This window comes from Haemaphysalis longicornis, unplaced genomic scaffold (assembly GCF_048455015.1).
Source record: "Haemaphysalis longicornis isolate Haplotype H1 unplaced genomic scaffold, Haemaphysalis longicornis Haplotype H1 scaffold_1, whole genome shotgun sequence".
Lineage (NCBI taxonomy): Eukaryota > Metazoa > Arthropoda > Arachnida > Ixodida > Ixodidae > Haemaphysalis > Haemaphysalis longicornis.
This window is the reverse complement of record NW_027526203.1, coordinates 166,723,983-166,746,846: the sequence shown is the minus strand read 5'-3', so window position 1 is coordinate 166,746,846 and position 22,864 is coordinate 166,723,983. Positions and strand designations below refer to the sequence as shown.

General features: G+C 49.0%; 1 protein-coding gene across 3 annotated transcripts in view; it reads right to left on the bottom strand.

The window, feature by feature from the left end:
* LOC144139027 (uncharacterized) overlaps positions 1–22,864 on the bottom strand; it is a 281,828-nt gene that overhangs the window by 181,597 nt on the left and 77,367 nt on the right. The gene's annotated exons all lie outside the window — the stretch shown is intronic.

The window sequence follows — 22,864 nt, the reverse complement described above, 5'->3', positions numbered from 1 at the left end:
CCTCTAGGACACTGGGAGGAAGGATAACTATTTGTTGCCTTACATTCTTTTTCTGAAGATTGTGCTTCCTCTAGTAAACATAAAGTCGAGCATTTAAGCCTTAATTATACTCGAAAGGTTAAGTTTTTTGGCTTGGCTAGAGATGGTAAGAAACAATGCCGATGGTTTGTGGAAATTCTGCAGCACTGTATACGTTATTTCGTGCTAGTGAGGTCTGATAAATTCGCAGAATTAATATTACCAACTGGTACGTTTGTATGAAACAGTGGCGTAAGAAGGATACATATTGAACGAGGCTGTTCGAAGTGCCTCGTCCCTCCCATTACGAAAAAAAAGTGGGAGGGAGAAGAATATACAGACCAGAAAAAGTAAAAAGAACACAAAAAGCCGAATAGAAAACGAAGCAATGAAAACAAAAACAACCTAAAAAGTGGCTTCCGATTGTCCTAGTCTGTGTTTTCCTTCAGGGTCGTTGTAAAATGGCTTATCCTTGCAACTAAATGCTGAAGCGGTGTACTGTTTTTTGGGGCAGAGCTTGCGGTAGAAATATATTGCGACAGAAAAAAAAGGGACACAGCCAGACGAGAGCAACAACAATATCAAAATATAACCCAAGGCAGAAAAACTTCAATTAAAACACGGTTAAAAAAAAAAAAAAGGTCACTGAGCGGGTTTCGAACCTCCGCCCTTTGAATCAGTAGGCGAGTACTTAACCTCCAAGCCACCAAAACAGTGCACGATCACGTCGTAAACCTAGGTCTAAATACTTGAGCTCACATAGTCTTGCTAAGCCTCCATTTGAGTTAATTGTTTGCCTGTGTGGATTTGACGCACGGTGCTTTTGTGTGCGTGCGTGCGTGCGTGCGTGCGCGCGCGCGCGCGCGCGTGTGTGTGTGTGTGTGTGTGTGTGTGTGTGTGCGCGCGCGCGCGCGTGTGTGTGTGTGTGTGTGTGTGTGTGCGTATGCGTATGCGTGTGCGCGTGTGTTTGCGTATGTCTGCGGGGAATATTTGGATTGGAAAAACATTTATTGTGCCTGCGGTTGAAGTCCAAGTTAGGACTTCAGACTTGGCCAGTGTCGTCCTCGCTGTCGCCACCAGGGTTAGAGGCCCCCCGCCCGTTACCGGGCTGTGAAGTCTCCTGCCTGGCCAACGCCACGATGACCCGCTGGACGGCCTCGAGTTGGAGGTCTTGGTTGCCAGATCGCTTAGCCTCTTCAAAGGCGGGTGGAAGCCTTCCTGATGTAGAATCTTCTGGGAAGTTCAGACAGTCCCAGACGATGTGCTCAAGAGTCGCGGGGGCGTTGCGACACACCCTGCACGTACCGTCGGGGTGTGCCTCCGGGAAAATCTTGTGCATGAAAGCCGGGCTCATGACCGTTCGTGTTTGAAGCTGCCTATATATGACTGCCTGCTCCCTGCTCAGCCCTTTACAGGGCGGCGGGAGCGTGCGTCTGGCGAGCCGATAGGCCTTGGTTATTTCGTTGAAGCTGGTCATTCGGTCTCTTGTACTGAACCACAAGTGATCACCACTTGACCCGGCGCGGTCTGTTAGTTCGCGCGCGCGGGCGTGTGCGGTTTCGTTATGGTTGGCGTTGGTGTGCGACACTTCCCCTGCGTGTGCCGGAAACCACTTTATTCTTGCCCTTTCCCGGTGTCTCGGTATCTCATTTAAAATTTTCGTCGCAGCAGCAGAGACCCTGCCTCGGGCGAAGTTCCTGATTGCCTGCCGCGAATCGCTGAGGACAGTGCGGCAGCCCGGGTCTTTGATGGCCAGTGCGATGGCCACCTCTTCAGGCTCTTCGGATGTACCGCTCGCTGTGCTGGCCGCCGCTCTGATGCTGCCCCCAGCATCGACGACAACCACGGCGAATCCTCGTCTGCTCGCATATTCGGCAGCATCCACGTAACGGGCACTTGTGTCGCCGGCGTGCAGGTCCGCCAGTGCCTTGGCCCTCGCCTTGCGTCTGCCTTCATTGTATTCGGGGTGCACGTTGCGCGGGATAGTGTCCACGCGAATTTTGCTCCTGATCTCGTCCGGGACGGGCATCTTGGCTCCTTGTTGTTCGTGATATCGTATTCCAAGCTTCTCCAGGATTCTCCTACCGGGCTTGGTCATGGAAAGCCTCTCCAGCTGGGCAATCCTCTGAGCCTCGGCAATTTCGTCGAGGGTGTTGTGCGGGGAATAATTTTTTTATCCGGCCGTTCTGTTTGTGAAAAGCCCACAAACAAATGGTGAATGCTTGGACGCTGAACAAAACACAAAACAGTCAATCTAGATGTAGATGACGATGATAATAACTTCGTTTGTTAATACAGTTTTATTCGCTTTTGAGTAGCAACAACTTACGACAACAAAAGACGTTGCTCGCATCAAGAAAATATACTGCCATTATATATATGTTTGCTATTATCAACTTTAACAAAATACTATAATGGCGTCTGCCTAGTTTGCTTCAGGGGTGATGATGAAGGAAGAAAGTAACTGCTAAAACTCTATGACTGCTAGATAGCCAACTGTAGTAATAAGTCTAGTCTAGGCTAGCATATATGCAGTCATTGTTATAGGTGCGCAAGAAAGGACGTGGTTTGTTCGTTGTGCGTGGTTTTGGTGGTTTGTTTTCGATTTGCTGGTGTTACGTGAATTACTACGTGCTCCTCCTGCCGTAATATTACGTGTTAGTGCTCTTGTGCCACCTGAAACATCGTGAGTGCTGGCAAAGCGTCTGTGTCGTCGCCGTACTGCGCTGCTGTAGCAAACGCACATCGAGGTCGCCATTTGACAAAATACCTGACAAGTTGTGCGTGCCTACGTGAATCAAGAGTCTCTACTGCAAGTTCCAGTCTGTCGACGCGACGTGGGAAAAATGCTGCGTGTTCTGCCGTAAGTGATTGTTTATCGTGGTGCATGTTAAAATTTTATTACGCGTTGCCGCAGCGCTGTTTTGTTAAACGTGTTGAGTATATTCCTTGGTGTTCGGCTCGCCGCGCTTCTTTTATTGTAAATTACCGGCTGCGTCGGCGCGGTCATAATGAGCTTCCAGGAGCGGCGGCCAGTATGCTGTGTGAGTGATCGACCCCCTTGCCATTGCCGGCAACGAAAATATTATGCTGACGGCCCAGCGGCCGCCGCTTGGCTTTGGTGGATTCGACGCTAAAGCTTGTTGCATGAAAAAAAAGAAAAAAAAAAAGACAACTGTGTTAATGGTTGTAAAACAAAACGCCCACTCCCCGATTTTTTTTTTTTTTAGGAGGCAGTTGACCCACAGTATATTTTTTTACAGGACGTAGGCAGCTTAGCATTGTTCTAACGGGTTGTTTTCGTTTACGGGTAAAGAAATGCAAGGAGGCTGCATTACATTTGTAGTTATAATACGTAAGAGTTGCATATACGTTGAATTTTCGACATTTAAGCATTGCTAGCAACTTTATAAGTAGTACCACATGCACAAGGTCTTTAGGCAGTGAACATTTGAACAGATAGTTGTTTAGACGTCGCAGCTTGAAAACATGCTGTTCCAGCCTGCATTGCTGGTGCAGTCACAGGGCAGCTTTCACTGTTTTAATGCAAGAAATTTTTCCACCTTCCTAAGCTCATCCAGCATCGTCATGATCAGACAGAAATTCTTGTTTGGTGTGACATTATTTGTAGCTGGCTTGCATAAATTGTGTTGACCGTAACATGTTGGCCATGGGTTAAACGTGTTGATTCTTACAAATATGCATGTGATGGGGATACAATCACGGTGCGAAAAAGATTAAACAGGGCGTGGGCTTGCCACCGTGCTCCTTCGCTATCCTGTTTTTTCGTTTCGTCAGCATTTCAACTTGCCTACCCCTTGGAGGTATTGGCACGCCGAGACGTTCACCATGTGCCTCGGAGAGAATTGTAATGGCGCCATGAAGACAAAATACAAGTTTGTGTTATTCGAAAGATTTCGTGTGGTATGGTGCCCCCAGCACTTGTCCAAATGCAAACGATGCTTTATTCACTGAGAAATTCATTAATTGAAGCTAAAATTTTGGTTTTCCCGCTAAATCGTGCATTTTCAGGGTCTGCATCACAGGAACCGACCGCTCTGCAGCCGATTGGGAAACCTTCTTTACCGTTAGTTAACCTAGATGGTGCAACCATACCGTGGCAAGCCACTTTCTGCTTTTGTTTTGTTTTTACCGTATTTAAACGTGGCTTGTTTTTGTTCAGCGAGAAAATAATCGTTTCGTGAAACATAGTGCTCGCTCCACAAATATGGTCACGTAAGACACTGTTGCTTGTGTCGATTGGCCATTGTTGTCCGAGACAACCCCAAAGCCCCGCAGTCCTGTGCAGCTAAACCAAGCATAGTGCGCGCAGTACCAACAGCAGTACGCATCGGTACTTCTATGCTTACGTGTGCTTTCCTAACCTTTACTGTTGGCCCCACCATTCTTACTACTGTAAAAAGAATGTGCCCTAAATTTAAGCGCAAATAGTTCGTTCGGCAAACTTATAGCCTCTGCCTAATTTGTGTTTGCTGTTGCCGCCCTCCGCTAACTGCAGAGCTGGCTGGTATGACATAGGTTCTGTTGCGGGAAATGAGCTAGTGGGTCGCATGGCCATTTCCTTTGTTCCTAATTTGTAGCTTATTTGAGTGGAGTTTGTGTTAAAAATGGTGTCAGCATGATTCTAGCAACGGAATCCTTTGAATGAACCAAACTTGTGTTTTCTCTTCATGGCTCCTTTAAAAGCCGTAACCACGTTTCGCACCCTCTGGACCAGAGAATATGCTTGCACAGTGGAAATCTGGGGCCACAGATTTCTACCACCTAGGGATATTTAATAGGCTTAGTTTAACATTAATTCAGTGTAAGGATGCTTCTGTTCCTTTAAAGTATGGCTGAAAGCCTTGTAAGGATTGTAATGTATGTACAGTGCTCACGGATTGAAACGCGACACTGCAAGCGCGTGGCCTGCGCTACATGCAGCGCCGCCAGTGGACGCCCGTGGAAGCTAGGTGTTGCATTGTGGTATACCACGAGGATGAGAGTGTTTTGACCATAAGCTTGCTGCTTCCGGTTGCCAATAAGCGGGGCAGTGGTTCCCCGCAGCGACAGCGGTGCGCTGTCAGCGACAGCGGCGTCCATGGACGGCGCTGCATGTATTGGCGGCCACGCGCTCGCAGTGTTGCGTTTCAATCAGTGAGCACTGTACTTATTTTTTAGCTTGAAAGAACTGAAGGTGCCTTTTTTGCACCTACAAAAAAGAAATTCTGTCATGCCCTGTCGGAGCGAGTATTTCACGGCATTATACCGCATATTTATGGCTTGTTTACTACTTGAACTTCCATTTTTTACAGGGCCAGGTGTTTGACATGGAGGATGTACGTTTTGAGCTACCAGAAGAATTGGCTGCCTCCTGTTTCTATCCTGCACGACCTGTAAGTGGAGTTCATTACGGCTGTGAAATGCATGAAAATCTCCATTTTGAAGGCTGAGAGAACATGAAAACATAGAAAACCATTGTGGCATTCTTGTGGTACCTTAGTGATATTAAGACATAAGAACATTGCAGAGATGGGGCAAAAAATAAGGAACCGATGAGGGTGAGAAACTTCCTGGTACCTTTCTTATTTTTTTTGTCGCATCAGGGCTGCGTCCTTGCTCCATGAATTAATTAATAACGACTTTGTCACCCTTGTTCACTGTGGTAGTTGCGTGGTACCCACAGACAGTGTGTGGGGATTTTTCTTCTACCGCCTATTACAGATGAACTAGATCTTTGGACTTCTACTCAAAAGTCATATTATGGATTACATTACATGAGTGAAACAATTCCATGCACCCAGAAATAGAATTTAGGTGAATTCACTTCAATGCCCTAGATGCAACTTGTGCCTAGCAGTGAAAAGGGTGTATTGCGTGCCTTTTCGCCACTGTGTTTCATGTAGTGTAATGAGTCTCACTGGCCATCGTAGCCCCCCCCCCCCCCCTCCCCCCCCCCGAACAGCTATTTACTCTAGCAAATATAATGATGGTCCTAATTGTAGAAGGGTACCCTCCGCGGTGGCTCAGTGGCTAAGGCGTTGCGCTGCTGAGCACGAGGTCGCGGGTTCGATTCCCGGCCGCGGCGGCTGCTTTTCTGATGGAGGCGAAAAGCAAAAACGCCCGTGTGTACGAGATTTCGGCGCAGGATAAAGATCCCCAGGTGGTCAAAATTAATCCGGAGCCCTCCACTACGGCGCACCTCATCGCCTGCGTTGCGTCGGCGCGTTAAACCCTACAATCAATCAATTGTAGAAGGGTACTCAGCAATTGAAGAAAGAGCTGTGGGGGGTTCTGGTTTGTGTATCAGACTTTGTTTGAAATATTGTTATGTAGCCACGGATAATGCAGGGTTTTTGTAAAAATATAGATTATCGGAGCAAACTTGTGCTCCGCAGTAAACATAAAAAAACACAAACCTCGAAGGAGTCAGCAAAGGGACGTGCATGGATGAGCGTTGGCGAATTGAATGCTGCAGGGTTTCTTTTGCACTCATTCATTTAGATCGAGAACATTTTCAATAAAAAACAGGAAAAGCTAGGATAGGGATCGCAAAGCAACACCCTTTCCATATCAAACAGGACTGCTGGTGCAGCATACAAAGGAAAAAGGGGAAAAAGACGGTTCCCTTAAAAAAGGATAAGATTGCAGGGTGTGGCCAGGTGCTTGTAACAAAACATTTTGTAAACAAATCAAATGGCGTGGTTGGGGGCAATATTATGATGTTTATAGTAGGAAAAACCTGCATTATTTCCGAACAGTATGAATCCTCTGTGTGCAAACATATGCAAAAATGCTTGTATGTTTTTAGCATTTGAGTGCACGTTACAGAGTAGTCGGCTCAAGTTACTGCGGTAGCTTTCCTCATTGCTGGTAAGCATAAACCCTGAAATTAAATTTGCTGTATTCGACTGCTTTAACCCTTTCACTGTCACTGATGTCCTGGTTTGTCTTCGAATTTCTCCTCCACGGTGTCACTGACATACCGGTGCGTTTTCTGTTGTGCGTTGAAAAATTCGTGCCATGGTGCAAAGTTGGCGCACCTGCACTGTTTGTGCTATCTGTCAAATCTTTCTAGTAGCTTGTATTTTCACAAAGTACAGAGCGACCACGCCCAGCTTTCGCTGCTTGGGGGTCACTCCGTGCACTGTACATCTGTTGGGATGAGTGAGCACGTGGCACGCGTGCAATGATGGGTGCAAGTGTGCTATCCACCACGTTTTTCTAGGGTTGTTTTTTATTTCTGTTCCTGTGTCTGCTACCCATCGACACAAGGAAATATAAGAAGTGAGGAGCCAACCTAGAGGTTGGTCAGTTCATGGTGATGTACATTTTGCTTTTTGTAAGCAAGCACAGACAAACAAACTAGACAATGCAAGTGCTGTCTCGTAAACGAAATGCACAATAAAACTGCTGCCTTTATAGGTTCCAAAGAACGCGTAGACACAAGCAACTACTAATGATGACGACTGATCAATGCCTGTCTTAGCATGTTCATGCAATTTTATGTTGCCTTCCCTGCCCCCCCCCCCATATTGCTTTGTTCCCACAGTGCTGCTGCAATAATCTCATCTCAATTGTTCTTGCGAGGCTGTATAAATGCCCGTCACGAGGCCATGAATCTAAACAGTACTTAGTTCTGGGTTGTGTTGCCTATGTAACAGTATGTCATATTTGATGTTCGTAAGCTCATTAGTTAATTTATGTGGTCTAAATTTTGTGGCTAATTTTGCAACCTAGAAGTTGTACCTTCTCTTTCAGGATACTTGGTTCAGTTTTGTATGGGAACACTCCTTTATATTTATAAGCATAACCAGCAAATGTTTGAGACGTGTTTGTTTAAACCCCTTCATATGCTATCAATGCGTTTGTCATTTCAGGTTCAAGCATGGCAGTGGCTATCCCGTCCTGTGAGGGGTGAAGATGAGGCGGCACCTGGTGTGGCAGGCGGCAGCAGCACGTATGGATCCAACCTGAATAAAATAGTCAGGTTTGCAAGAGTCATGTGATTCATGTGATTTTCGTCAGCTTGCTCTTACAGAAACAGCTGCAGCATGAAACAGTGACTGTGGAGCTGGCTGACATTTTCTACATGCAGCTGGCTGTTGGGCGCTGTTATTTGACAGCATGCAAAGGGCACTCAAAAGGTGGAAGCTTGTGGGATACTTAGAGGACGGAAACATAAAGGATTCTTGGAGGACGCAGAAAGTCGGTGGCGAAATTTCAATACAGGGGACACACAAGGGACGAATGCGGTCTGTTGCCTTCAAGACATATAGGGGACACACAAAGGCCGTATGGTGTCTGTGTTGCCTTTGGGAGATAGACTGGACGCATGGAGGACGGAAACACACGGGACACTTGGAGTACGCAGAAAGTCGGTGGCGAAATTCCAACAGAGAGGAAACACACAGGACGCACGCAGTCTGTTTCCTTCGGGACGCAGACTGTCTTTTGACTGGACATAGAAATTTTCATAAGGGTGCGACACGGTGTGTACAATTGTACAGCCATTTTTAAGAGAATTTTTGTGAGTTACCATCGTCGTCACCCCCCCTTGAACCGCTCAACCAGCATTCGCAATTCCGGCTCTACGGCGGGAAATGCGAATGCTGGCTGAGCGGTTCAAGTGGGGTTTAAGAACACCTACTGAGCGGTTCAGAACTACTCGCCAAATGCTCGGCGAGTCAAGTAGGTGTTCTTGGTTTTACGTTGAAGCTGTTACCTTAATATATAATGGCTACAGATCACAATAGTGTTTATACGTTTAAAGCTGTAGCAATGGTTAGGGAACGGTGGTCACGTTTACGAAAGCGCGTTTACGATTAGGACGCGACATATGAGATCGAATTGTTTATGGTTTTCAAGTGAAAATTTGGTTATTAAGAACATACACAGGCAGTTTCAAATTTTCTGACGGATACATCCTAATGCGTGTCGCAAAGGGATAAGTTGGTTAGACATGCCTGTATTGACGTAGCGGCTAAAAACTGTATGTGCCGGTGGTCGGGCGGCTCATTGTTTGCGTTACTTATGCACAGGCTTTGAGCGCGCAGTTGCTGTTTGTTGCCTTAGCCACAAAGGCGACAAGTGGTCATGCTTGTATGCAATATTACTTACCAGCAACGTAAAGTCGGACGACTCATTAATGCACAGCAATATTCTTTGGCAAATCCCCTGGATTCGGTCACCCGGACTTTTTGTTCGTCAGTGGTTTGTCGTGGTGCAAGAAACTACAAGCGCCATCTATGTGCATTTAGTAACAACAAGCCTGGAGACCAGTATATGTAAGGAAAACCTTACCAAACTACAATCATTGGCGGCACGGTTCATGCACGTCAAAGAGCACAGATAGCATTGTGCAAATGTAAGGCAAAACGCAAGTACATACACGAAAACTACACCATTTAGTTTATGTACTCGTTTAAAAAATCATGTCAGATTGCTTTACACGAAAATAAATAATAAACATGAGTTAAAAATGGCGCCGTAAAGACGAGAATAAAAGAAAACAAAAGAAAAGAAAAAGAACAACATTATGCTTCGCGCTGTCGCGAACGGCGCCAAACACGACATAAGGAAAACGAAAAAAAGCCGCTGCATCGCGCTCTCTGCTCCAGCGGCGCCCGATATCTGCCACGGCCGCTACCTGCATGAGTGGCCCTGCTGCCGTGGGTTTCTCTCACCAAAGCGGGCCGCCGGTTACTCTCAGGACTGGGAATAAATACTCAGGGCTACAACGGCCCACTTCTAGAGACCCTCCCCCGACATACTCAAGAACTCATTAAAGTACAACCCTTCCGGCGTAACATTCAGCCTGAACACCACAGTGGACGGCGCAAGGCTCACGCGGAGGCCATCTCGCGACAGTACAGTCGAGATGCTGGCGCGGTCTTCACAGAAGCGGCAGCATAGCCCTCCTATCCAGCGTTCGCTTTGGCAGTAAGCCCCTCCCAAGGAGGACAGGCTATCACTGCCTCTGTCAAAACACTCACTCACCAGCTGAAGCTGAAGTGGCGGCTATCGCCCTTGCCATCTCCTCTACCCAGTCTACTACTGTAGTGACGGACAGCCAACAGGCCTGCTGCGGTTCACGCTGCGGCGCGCGCAATGCTACTCCGCCACCCTCCGCAGTGACAGGTCCAGATCATATGGACTCCAGCCAATCTGGGAGTGGAAGGGAACGAGACGGAGCACGACCTCGAGCGAGAAATGACACGCCGCACGAGGAGCGAAGAAAACGCCGCCTCGGATAGATTTACTCCCCTCCGGACTTACAAAGAAATTACCCAACACCCACGTCTGGCCCGACGCACCCTTCCCCCACCCCACCGACACATATCTATCGAGTAGGCACATGACTACCGTGCCTTGCAGACCAACACCTTCCCCCACCCTAAATGGGTCTGCTACTACTCCGAACAAATGACCTCCCCTTGCGGCCCCTTCTGTGGAGCGGACTGCACCCTGTTCCACAAGGTTGGTGCATGCCCCTCCCACCCTCTCCCCAAACCGAATCCGTTCAACTATCCCGAGCTCTGGAGGTGCGCCCTGTCCAGCTCATGCCTGTCCGACCAGCTCCGACTGGTGCATGGAGCAGGCTGTAGCGGTTGGCAAGGCGTACGGGGTCCTGGGCTGAGGACTTCACCTGCTGAAGACTCCATGCCCATTTCGCCTACAATAAAGACGTTCCTCCTCCCCTTCCTCCTCCTCCTCCTCCTCCTCCTCCTCCTCCTCCTCCTCCTCCTCCTCAGGCTACCTAACCTCCCGCTCTGCTGCTACTTACTTCACACGCGTGGTGCATGAAAAATATGCACTCCGTATTTTCGTGTAGGGCGTTCAGCTGCAACGCTGCAACGCCGTAAGAAAAAACAGCCTGAGAACGAAGCGCGACAAAAGGAAAATCAGCTGTGAATGCAAAGCACTCTATGATGATTCTCCAATAGGAAGTTCCGGAACGGAATACGAACGGAGCCGCTCAGTACGGTGGTAAACATCAATCTTCGCGGCTGAGCACGAAAATATGATTAAAGGAATAGCGCGAGCGAAATGCACAGGAAAAAAAAAAGAACTTTTTGTCGTATAAGTGAGCCCAGGTGCAGCGACAGTCATGTTCATCTTCCACACAAAAGACTGAAGCTATTCCGCCGACGACATCGTAAGGCGCGGTCGCCATACAACGGTATATGTGCTCCACGATTTGCCTCTTTCCGTGGCTCCAGCCTTCGCTCCTTTTTCTCCATCGACCGCCGCCATCATCGATGGTCGCGACGCGGTAGCGAGGCCGGACGCGGCACTTTGGCGCGGCTAAGTCTTCCGGTCGACTCGTCTCCCGCACTTCTTTTCCTCGCCGGGATGTGATGACTTTCGGGGACGGCGGCTCGCGACTACGGCGCAGGGAGGAGCGAGAGCGGACTGGCAAGGAAACTTCCGCCCGAGCATTCCCTCCCGCGCTTCTAGCGGCATATGGGAGGGAGCCCGCCGCTTTTTCTTTCCCCCTGCACCAGGCAGCATCGATTTCTCCTCTTCCTTCCAAATGAGTTCTTGTGAACGAGCCGCCCACTCCGTGGCGTTCCTTCGCTGCTCCGTGGCGCCTTTCCCGTTCTCCCTTGTGATCTCTTCTCATCTGGGTGCACTAGTTTTCTTTATTTTACCCTGTATTGATTTCGGCTAGAATACACTGGCAGAAAATAACCGCGAAAGGAAAAAAAAAAAACATTTTTTGCCGCTAAGGAAACTATGTAAAATGTGGTTCTATATTTGCAGAGCTGTGTGCTAATCCCGCTATTAACCCTGAAGGCATGTTTCTATCGAACTGCACGTCCTCTCGATCCTAGCTCTGGGCGACTAAAGCATCTCCGTTATACGCAGATCTGCACCACCCGAGGTAGACCGTAGACGCATCAGCCGAGCATGATGGTAGCATCGGGGAAAATATCGGAGGATATCAGAGGAGGAAAGGTGGCGTAGGGGAGGAAGAAAAAATAATTTCGAAAAAAAAAAAAAAAAAAACGTTCCAGAGCACCTAAGCACTCGGCATGACACAGTGAATGCGAAAGCATGACAGTCTAATTGCCGAACGCGCATTTGTTCACTGATTGCTATCATCGTCCTTCACATTTTGCACCTTTTTCTTGTTCTCACGGCTACTATGACTCTGCACATCCCGCATTCATAACGGCAAGCAAAGAGGACATTCAGCGGCGACGTACGCACTTTGCTGCTCCCCTAGCCAACTGCCACAATTCGGTGGTTGCATGCTCACATTACTCCCGTAGGCGGCCACAGTATACATGTCTCTTACACACCTTCCTAAGTGGAAGGTCACAACGCATTCGTTAAGGTCGATTTATACTCAACTGGACTCGTCAAGCTGCCCTGGTTTTGGGCATCGATGCGTACCGCTCTCGTATTCCGGAGGTATGCCTGGGTTGAATCGCACTCGGGCCCAAATTTACCCAACTTTCTTTTCAACTCAAACGCCCGGGCTTTTATTTCCTGGACGCGTGTACACATCTGACTCGCACAACAGACACACGGAAGTCGCCTTGGGTAGGCTGCGGATAGGGCACACCCATGCAACGCACTCGTATCTGCTGACGGGATCTCCTAGACCCCAGTGCGGCAGGTGCGGAGAGGCCCTATCCGTAGTGCACATACTAATCACATGCAAGGCACTTCACACAACACGACACAAACACTTCAGAGAACTCTACAGACAACATATTCCCCTACATCCATCTTTTTTCCTAGGTGACGATGCCATTGTTTCCGTCAAACGTGTGTTTGAGTATTTGTCAGAAGTCAAGTTTTTAAACCTCATTTCCTATCACGCATCATGAAATCTGGCCCTTTACACCAGCCATCCTCACTGTCTTTTATTGATTTTACTTTTGTTCTTGCTTATTGATTTCAGTGTCTAAGTTCTCACCTCTCATATTTAACCACTGTTTTGGCGCTCTTTGCCCTAGTTGGCCTTGCGCCATTAACATCCAACCATCATCATTTCCTGGACGCCGGCCATTTTGAGTGCCATCCGTGTGCATGGGTCACAGGTTTTTTAACAGCTAAGCTGTTAGCAAATCGTAATTTTTCGTGCCCGCAGTCACAAATACCAAGAAATTGCAAAGCGTGCGCGTGAGCGCGGGCCTCGCCGCTCGGCAGTAAACAAAACCAAGAAAATGCCGAGCGTTCGCGTGTGCGTGCCTCGCGGCGACCGCCCAGCGTCCCCGGCGCACGTTTGCAAGCCAAGCATACCCACTTAAGCCGATTGGCAAGATTGGCAAAAAAAAACCCCTCCAGCGTTCGCCGTAATCGTGGCAACACTTTTTCGGAACGGGAAACACACGTGTAGCGTACGCCCCTCCAAGGTGATGTACAATGATTTTAACTTCCTAAAAAATGAAGAAAGCTCACACTTATAGCAACAATGATGAAGTAAAGGTCATTGCGGCAGCGAAGAAGAAGCAAATGGGCTGTGGACTTAAACCTTCGTGATGGTCGGGAAGGTTGCGTACAGATTCGCTACCTTCAATTCTTATGCGTTAGTGTGAGCTTCCCTCATTTTTTTTTTTCGCATCTACTGAGTTAAATAATGCTTTCGCATTAACACCTCGGTCGAAATTCATCGGCTGCCCTGCGCGTGCAATTAGAAAGAAGAAATAAAACAGAAGGACTCAATAAAACCCTGTCATCCTTGTCCCATCTCTTCACCCGCTACCTTCGAAGTGTGGCCAAGCGGCACTAACTATAACCTGTTCGACGCGGGCGGGACTAGCGGTCCTATAGTTTGACGGGCTGCTTTCAAGATTTCTTCCGTTCCCTCCTTCATCGCTCTCCCGCTCTCCCCTCACATATCCTAAAAGCAAGTGTGGAATTTTTTTTTGCGATGCAACAAGGCAGTTACGCACACTACGCTGTGCTGTAATCTGTGGCGATACACCTCCTCGTTGTCTTGCTACGGTCCGGTTCCTTAGAGCTTGTGCAGTCACAGAGTAAATTGTTGAAACACGACAAACTATCTCAGGAAAAAAAGCAAGGTTTGCTTTCGTTGAAGGTGCCCATTTGTGCTGACCTAGTTTCGTTGAAATGGATACTGTAGATAGAAAAATTGATAGATAGAACGTCATTGAGGTTGAAAACTACGACACAGCTCGAAAAACGACAAAATGTAGCGCGTCGCTCAGACGTATTATTGAGCTCGAGGGACGAAAAGCTGCTCCCATTACTTCACATGTCGACCGCAACTGATTGAGGCCTCTATAGTGAGTTCGGTTGTGTTTCACGGCAGTGACCCGAGCACTGGTGGTGCCTGCAGCTTATAACATGTGCTAAACGCCTGTTCTTACTTGTAAGATGAAAACGAGCGCAGAAAGGAATACAGGGCCACAGCGCTTCCTCAATTTCTGCGTGCTATTATTGTTTAAGAAGCCATGGTTACTCGCTGCTGCTGAGCTTAAACTTTGCTGAAAACATGCGTCTGTGAGAAAAGTGTGATCAGTTATACTGCTCGATTTAAAGATATGCTAACATCGTTAAAAAACACCTTCAGTTTGACGGCTGTAAGCGCGGTTTGCTTGAACCCCTAAAAAAGCGAAGCTGCGGTTTGTGCGTCATGCACCTTGTGAACGAGCCTTTAATTACGAAAAATTTTATGAAACAGATAGTATCGGTAGATGGAGTAGAGTTCTTGTTCTCTCCATTTAAAAGTGGTTCGCTAAGTCCTGAGACTACAACCCCAGCCTCATTGTGCCCCGGGAAGGGACACTGAAATGAGTCGTAAACATTGTCTAGTTGGCTTACAACATCTAAGTCTAGAATGCATCGGGTACGTTCTGAGTTCTTCCGGTCCATTCACCCGTATCTTTTAACGAGGAAAGTTCGACCGAAAGGAAAGATTTCTTTGTCAGCAGAAACACGGATGGTAAGAATTAACGTTTGGATGGCGGAGTCCGGGTTTGTGCGAATTACCGCACAATTATCGCCTTTTTTAGGATAAGTGCAGTTCAGCGACATGAGGCTAAGACGTAATTATCCGCCTCGCGCGACATATTACTCTAGAGGCACCTTCTTTGCATTCCCTTGCCAGCCCCCGAAAAAACTTGTCATAGAACACTCGCTGTGGCACGCAGCCGTAGGCAACGCAGCCGTGTAGTTATTCGGGTCGTGTAACAAAATATTTTCGTTGCGCGTAATGCGATGTAGCGACACGTGCAGATGCCTGGAATAAGGTCGATGGCTAAGTTCCCGACGGCGGCGGGTGTATTTTTCATAAAGGTGGTTAGTACACAATTCCCTGTGTAGAATTACTTGAGGTTGGGCGAGTTGGTTCGTGATCGCTGGAAAACTTCAGCGTGGACAAAAAAGAAAGAAAGAAAAAGAAACAAGGGACAATAGATAAGAATATGCGAACGTAAGATTTACGGGCATGCATGCATATTACAGAACGCAGTGTGGTCAGAGTCATTGCCGCAGCCATCCATGCAGCTTAGTCGCTGCTGAGTGGTACCTTTACCGCGTTAAACTTGAAAACTGAGCTAGTGTTATCGCAAGTCCGACCTTGGATGTGGGGGCTAAGCCACGGACGCGCGCCAAAGCTCGGAAGTGCAGGCCTCTTTATCGACCTCTTTTTCGCTTCTTTGATACCCCAGGGATGTCAGCAAGAAGCGGGGCGACTACAGTGGCTGGTGCCGTACGCTGCGGCTACATCGAAGCAACCAATTGTCTGATCACTGTGGCCTGGCGTGAAGATGCGACGGGGAGGCGGTCTGGCACGTTCCGGTTCACGAAGCCCGTGTCCGTGCCGCCCTGCGCGTCGGACACGGCGACGCTGGTCCGTCAATCGAGATGGCGCGGAGGGACTCTTACCGCTCCGCCGGAAAGGACACGTGCAGGTTCGCATCCCTCTGCGCAGCTGCAACCGTAGCAACGAGCTTATCATCTGTGGCCACCACGCTACCATGCCCCGTTCGCACAGAACTGCCCCTTTTGCACGGCTCCTGCCGAAGATGCGGACACTGAACATTTGCTGTGGACGTGCCCTTCATTGGAAGCGGCGAGAACAAGACACCTTCGAGGCACAGGCCTCCACCCTGGCAGACCACCTGACCTTCATCGGTGGATTTGGGGACCCCGCCATCGCGCCCTCCTTGTGTTTCTTCGCGAAACGGGAGTTAATCTATACTTGTGACATAGTATTTATGCCAACGGGCGTACTATCGCAATAAAAAAAAAAATCTCTGCCTGCCGCCGGTCTCGGTGCGCGCCAAGAGGAATAGTGCGGCTGAAGGAGGGAGATAGAGGCAATAAATAGAGAAGGAGGTGACTTGGAGACAGTGGAAGCTGTGGTAAATATAGCCACGACATGGAAGAGTGGGTTGTGGGGGGAGAAGTCGTGGAAGTCAGAGGGAAGCAAATAAGTTCTCGGGAATTACATTTATCAGTGACTGATTAATCACTGCAGACACTAATGACCTGCAGAAGAATGAGGTAGAAATCAGAGACGGCGTCGAAGCTACCAATTATCGTGCGCATGCCGGCAAAAGGCTGTGGGGGCAGGCAAGGAGAAGCGGAGTAAGATGCGATGCTGGGCGGACGTAAGAGCAAGAGCGAGAAAAAAAGCGCGCAAAGGCACGCAACGCATGATTCCCGGGTCTCACACTCGCGGGAGGATACGGCAACGAGGGAAGACGGTTCGGAATGCACAGTTTGCGCCAGCTGCTCTGCTCAGAGCCCGAAAATAAAGAGGCGGCAGGAGGAAAACGGAGACAATAAAGACGAGGATCGCTCTTGGCAATCTGCGTGCCCTCCTCCGGCGTTAACCCCGTTCTTCGGCCCACCGTCTCCCCCTGGCTGCGTCGCCGCCTCGAGTGACCGAGAACGGCGAAAACAATGGCAGGATGTACGGCTAGCGTACGGGGTGCGGACACTCGTTCCCCCTGGCGGAGAATGCGCGGAGGAGCACCATTGTCGTCTGTTATCGTCTCTGCCCCTTCTTCGCCCCGATGGCTGCTTTATAGCCGGGTGGTCTGGGAAATTGAAAGTCAACAAACGGCACGATCGCTGCGTGAAGCTCCGAGCCGTTCATCAATGTACCGACAGTAGCGCAGTACAAACTGCGTGACCTGAGAACTCCCTTTCAGCAGCGCACTCCTTTTTTGCTGTTCATTGATGCCGGTAGCCACCGAGTTTATTCAACGCCGAGTTTCAGGCCGGCTCTGTGTACGCTTATTTTAAGTTGCGTTTCCCCAAAATGGCCGATTCTTTTAACGGCCATCGTTCCCATTTGAACAAATATTGCAGGGCTCGAAGACACGACGCAGCTGCTCTGGGTTCAGGCAACGCTGCAACCAGTCGGCACTGGCAACGAAAATCTTCGTGTACATGCCGCGGCCTTTTCATAACAGTCTTACGTCTCCTGGCTGATTGTTCTCTATTAAATATTGTGCACCATTCGACGCAAGCGGAGTTCCAGAATTTTGCATTTCGCGCGTTGTTTCAAGCGCGTCATCTATTTAACAATTGCGTCACAAATTTGCACTCAGTCTCTCTATCATGTGCTTTATAACCCCAATCCGGTTCATCCGCCTAAATGACTTCTTTTTTATTTCGGGCACATCTGTGATAGCCTCCGGATGTCAGGGAGGGGTACGCATCAATGCACGTACGCCCTGTAAAATCGCCGGGCACACCCCCCTTATAGACGGCTCGAACTTGTGAAGGAGGATTCCGCGCGACACTCTATACCGACGTAACCAGAAGACCCGGTATCCACATGCGTACGTGATTAGTTTCGCTTATCCTATAAGACCTCGAGGATCCGTACAGCGCTGCTTCCCAGTGGTTGCGGAGGCCGATTGGGAGGCCATCGTGCAGGCGGCTGCACAAAATACGGGTCGGTCCGAAGAGCGAGGCGCTTAGCTAACACGCGCGCTTTTAGCTATAATCTGGACCGTATGTTGGATCAGTCGAGGAAGAAATAGAAAACTGCAGGGCGAGACGCGGGAAGAGGGAGAGGGGAATCACATTTACGTGCATTAACCTTGTCGCCCATCGCGCTCTCCCACTTGCAGATTACGCATTGAGCCGCGAGACAACCACACAGCCGCAGGGTGGCACAATGGCGAACGTGTGGTGGTCCGACGGATCAAGGTCGAAGCGAACGAGTATGCAAATATCAGCTTTGAGATATCGAGGCAGCTGTTACACAGAGGTCACCGCAGGCGCGTCGCATCCGGTATACATTTGTACGTAGTATCATTAAATCAATGCAGCGAGATGATGCCTTTTTTTTCTTATTTCTTCTTCTTGCTGTTCTTTTTCTTTTTGTAATTAAGACAACTGTCCGTTTCAAGAGATGAATGAAGCGAAACTACCAACCAAGTGCCTCATCTATGTGTAACTCGAGCACCGAACTGTTAGTAATATTTGTGAGAGGTAGTTTTTTTAAAGGGTTCCTTTCGGATCACGATTCGGAATCTGCATCCTCTCGGAGGCAGGCGGCGGCGGGGAGGGCGGCATGAATTTGATGCCGCACCGGATGCCTGGCGTCAGCCGCGCTGAACGCCAGGCTTGGGACCAGTTGTTGGCAACGCGAGACTTATGTGCCGACGGCCCCGCCGAGCCGATTGATTCTGATGCCACCGGAAACAGGCGATAGCTCGGCTGCAGCAGGGCTATCGCTGGAGAGGCGGAACTCGCTGGCATCTTCTCGCCGAAGGCGTTGTGTTCATCCGTCTCGCCCTCGCGGGAAAAGGATGCACCTGCAGGCGTCTGCGCACTGCTGTGGGAACCCACCATACTTCCTCCATGGAACCCACCGCCGACAAACGGAAGCGTGTCACCCTATACCCCCGGCCATCGCACCACGCACCATGTGACACTGAGTTCACGTGGCCCTACTACTCCTCGGCACCAGTACCCATCACACATAAACGATGAACACGTTTAAGGCAAAAACACTAGCTTTATTTACTCATTTATTTTTTTATTTATTTAGGTACCCTAAAGGCCCAAGTGGGCATTACACAGGCGGGAATGAGTTGAAAGCCGACGAAAGATACAATATTGCCAAAAGAAAAGAATAAACACAACAGAAGTGACATTGGAATACCATAAAAGCACGAGAATTGTACAAGGCAATAGCAAAATACAGCGTTAAACATTGTATCCAAAACCAAAAAGTGTAAAAGTGACAGAAAATCTGGTATTTTAAAAGCAGAAACACACATTTACAGCCTAGAAAAGATGAGCATGATAAAGACAAGTTACAGAGCATTTTGAATCGCTAAAAATGCGAGGAGTGCGGTTTGAAAAGAAGAAGCGCCCGTTTGATACACTATAGCTAGTAGGTAAAGAATTCCATTTCTTGACTGCCAATACAAGGAGTCAGTTCTGATTTTTTTTTTTTGTTCTTGTTCGGGCAAAACTTGGGCTAACTTTGTGAGCGTGGTCAATGCATGCGGACATATAGGGTGCCGGAAGAATCAATTTGCGAGCGAACTTCCCCGTCCAAGGCGTGCTTTTGGCTAAAAGGTAGACGTGTCCTGCAGCCTCTTTATGATCGGTGCCATCGCTTTGTACGCATGTTTCTTGCCTCATCGTGACAAAGGCTTCAACGAAGTGCTGCTGTAACGAGCAATAAATGCTAAAAATTGGAGTGATTTACAACTTTTTCTGCGGTCACCACACTTTGAAAGCGAACAGTCAGGGTTGCGCAGTCACAGTTCCACATTAGCGCCAAGCGCTCTGCGTACAGGGTGCGCTTTCTGGACACGAATGACCCACCACACAGCCCGCACGTTATGGTTGGCCGTGCAAACTATCCGACTTCGGTTCTTGAACATGTGCTTAAAATTGCGTAGAAAAGGTGCAAAGCGAGCGCTTGATCAGCCTGCACGAATGTTTTAATGGTTAACAGATCAGTTGTATATACAAGCTAATGTGCTGACGTGTCTTGCTGTTAGGCCGCTATACTAGGCAGTTTTAGTGTGTGGCGGCAGAATTTAGTGCAAATGAGGACACTCCAAATGCTAACGAAAAAGGCCATGTACTCGCTTAAAAAACGGTCACGCTCAGATACCGCATTTTCGCGCGTTTAACCCGCCCCTGCATATAATTCGCACCCCCACTTTCACCTCGCCGGAAAAGAAAAAAAAATCCTCGCGTATTTCCCGCACACTTGATACAGGAAAGGCTGCACCAAAGCTACTGCTCAAGCAACACATCACATACTACGCAGAGAGAGAACGCGTACATTTAGCAAGTAGAATACACTGATTGCAAGGCGAAAGTCACGACTCACTAATACAATTCAGTTTTTAGAGTGTGCTCGTTCTTGTTTTTTCTTCCTTGTCCTTGTATGTTTTGCGCAATCACTGCCATGGAAGGCTTAGTCAGTGTTGCTGCGTAGGAGCTTCACGGCACAACTCGCATTGCCATGAAGCTGCACTAAAGGAAAAACCCCGCGTATTATCCGCACCCCTACTTTGCCACTAAAATTTTGGCCGTTTTGATGCGGGTTATACGCGCGAAAATACGGTATGACGCAAATATTCGCACCACAGCCCATTTCATTGACATACTGTAAAGATAGAAATGGGACAAGCAGACATAGAGTAAAAATAGAAATGGGACAAACTATATTGGATGAACCGGGCAAGGAAACTAGCGTGCGAAAAAGGTCTAAGATATCACTAAATTTTCTTTCAAGCAATTACTCAGTACTCGCTGTATTAGACGATGGAGGATCCTGAATGGTTTTCCACTTCTCGGGCGCTTCCTCTGCCAGCATATGCTTGGGAAGTGATAGCCTGCGGTCGGGAGCGGCTCTTGTGGAAGATGAAGCGGCTCGATGGCTGTCCGTCGCAGAGGGGGCCACGCGCTGTCATGCACGCCTCCTTCATGCACCACTCGTTATGCGGTCACAGAGTGGAAACGTAGATCACCAGGTGAGCGGCTGTTGCTGTTTCGCTGCACTTGTTTCCGGTCGTCACGACAAGCGCCGCCCCCTCCCTGGTATCTCAGCGAATGTTGAATATCGGTTTGGGAAGGAACCAGTAGAACAACTTTAGGGAGTCAGTAGTATTAACTCTATGCTTTAGGGTGAAGCGGCCGACTTCCTCACACCGGAAGTCGGATGATGGACAGAGCAGTTCGCTCACTCGTATCTCAGGGAGGCAGTCGGGAAGGACGTTCTCGGATTACCGTTACCTTTGCCCCGAGGCGGTGGACCACATACCGAGAGCACGGTCACTAGCCTTCACAGCCAAAGTGGGTGGGGCGCGGCGACCGGTCACTCTAAACTGACCGTACCTGCTTTACCCACTCTCACGGGCAGCAACGGAAGGCGAATGGGGGACCCTAGGGGAAAGTGAAGGATGTCTAACCCAGAGAGATGGTCGCTCAACGGACCTTTTGATACATCTCTCGCCACCTTTTGTGAGACCACACACTGCGTCTATACGTGCACAGTTTAACACAGCGATAGTAGATCACCTGCAGAAGCGTTTTGTCCCCCTTGAAAGGGGGGGGGGGGTAAATCCCATCATCGCAGATGCTTAGCATTCCGCAGCCGTTCAGAGTTACATAAATAATGTAACATTCAAGGTTGCACTTCGCCTGCTACTACATCCTCATGGACTCCCATGCGCTTTATTCATAAATATCCATTTAGAACTGCAGTTGGTAGCTCGTAATGGCTCGTTGATACTTGTAACAAATACAGAGCCTGTAACAAAGGTAATGCGGGTGGCAATAATCGTGAATTCGGATATTTTGAAAGCATTCCATAGGCTTTCTTGCATTTCCATTTCTCTGGAATCGGCGACTGTATTATCCCTAACTGGGGTCGAAAGGGGACATCCTTCGGTTTTCTTTGAGAAATCTCTTGTGAAGCCAATGTGTTTCACGTACGATAACTTTCTGTTGCCCTTCTTTCAGCCCACATCCCTGGCGCTTAGAAAGACACGTTTTGAAATTAGTCGACAATTTGACGTCGCCATGAAGAGCTCAATAAACTCAACAGGCTGTCTTTTATGACCTAGGAAATTCGCTGAAAAATAATTAAGCATTCCAACTCACTCTGGATGCCACTTGCCCGTTATGTACTCTTTACAGGTAACCGTCGGCAACTCAGCCAGTGACTGCTTCAGCGGCTCCCACTTATGGATGAAGATTCACCGGTATCCGACGAAGACTTCCAGAGTCCCCGAATGGTGAACTTACGCTCAAAGATGTCGCATCTCTCGCTGCACGATGGCAGCCCTGCCAAAGCCGAACCCAAGTCCCGAAAGAAGTCCATGCTTGACTTGCTGGGCCTCAGCGGAAAATACGGGGACGTGGAGGAGAACCAGCGGACGCCGGAAGAAGAGGCGGTGGGTGTGGCCAGACCGCGGCTATTGAAGAGGTCAGCGAGGAAGGGCAAGCGGCGCCTGTCGTGGGCGACGCCGTGGATGCTGGTAATTCCACAGAGCAGGAGCTTCACTACCTGGAAGCAGAGGAGGTGTTAAAGGATGCATCTCTCGGGAGTGTGATGGTCGCGGAGGAGCAGATGACGACGCCGGAGGACTTCGAGGCTCGAGACGAGGTTGCCAGCGTTGGTGACGACTGTCTGCCCTCCGGGAGGGTGCACGCCACGGGCATTTCGCCCCCCTCCGATACCTACCTGGACAAGGAGGAGCTTGCGTGCGCCGCACCAGAGTACACGCTCCACGCTGGAGAGGCCAAGGAGGCGCTCGGAGACAGAGATTGCCGAGACGAATGAGCGCTGCTTGCTCTTCGAGAGTCCGCTGGACAGAAAAGGAAACCGTTTTGATTTCCTTGGTTCCGCCGCTTCGCTTCTCCCGCT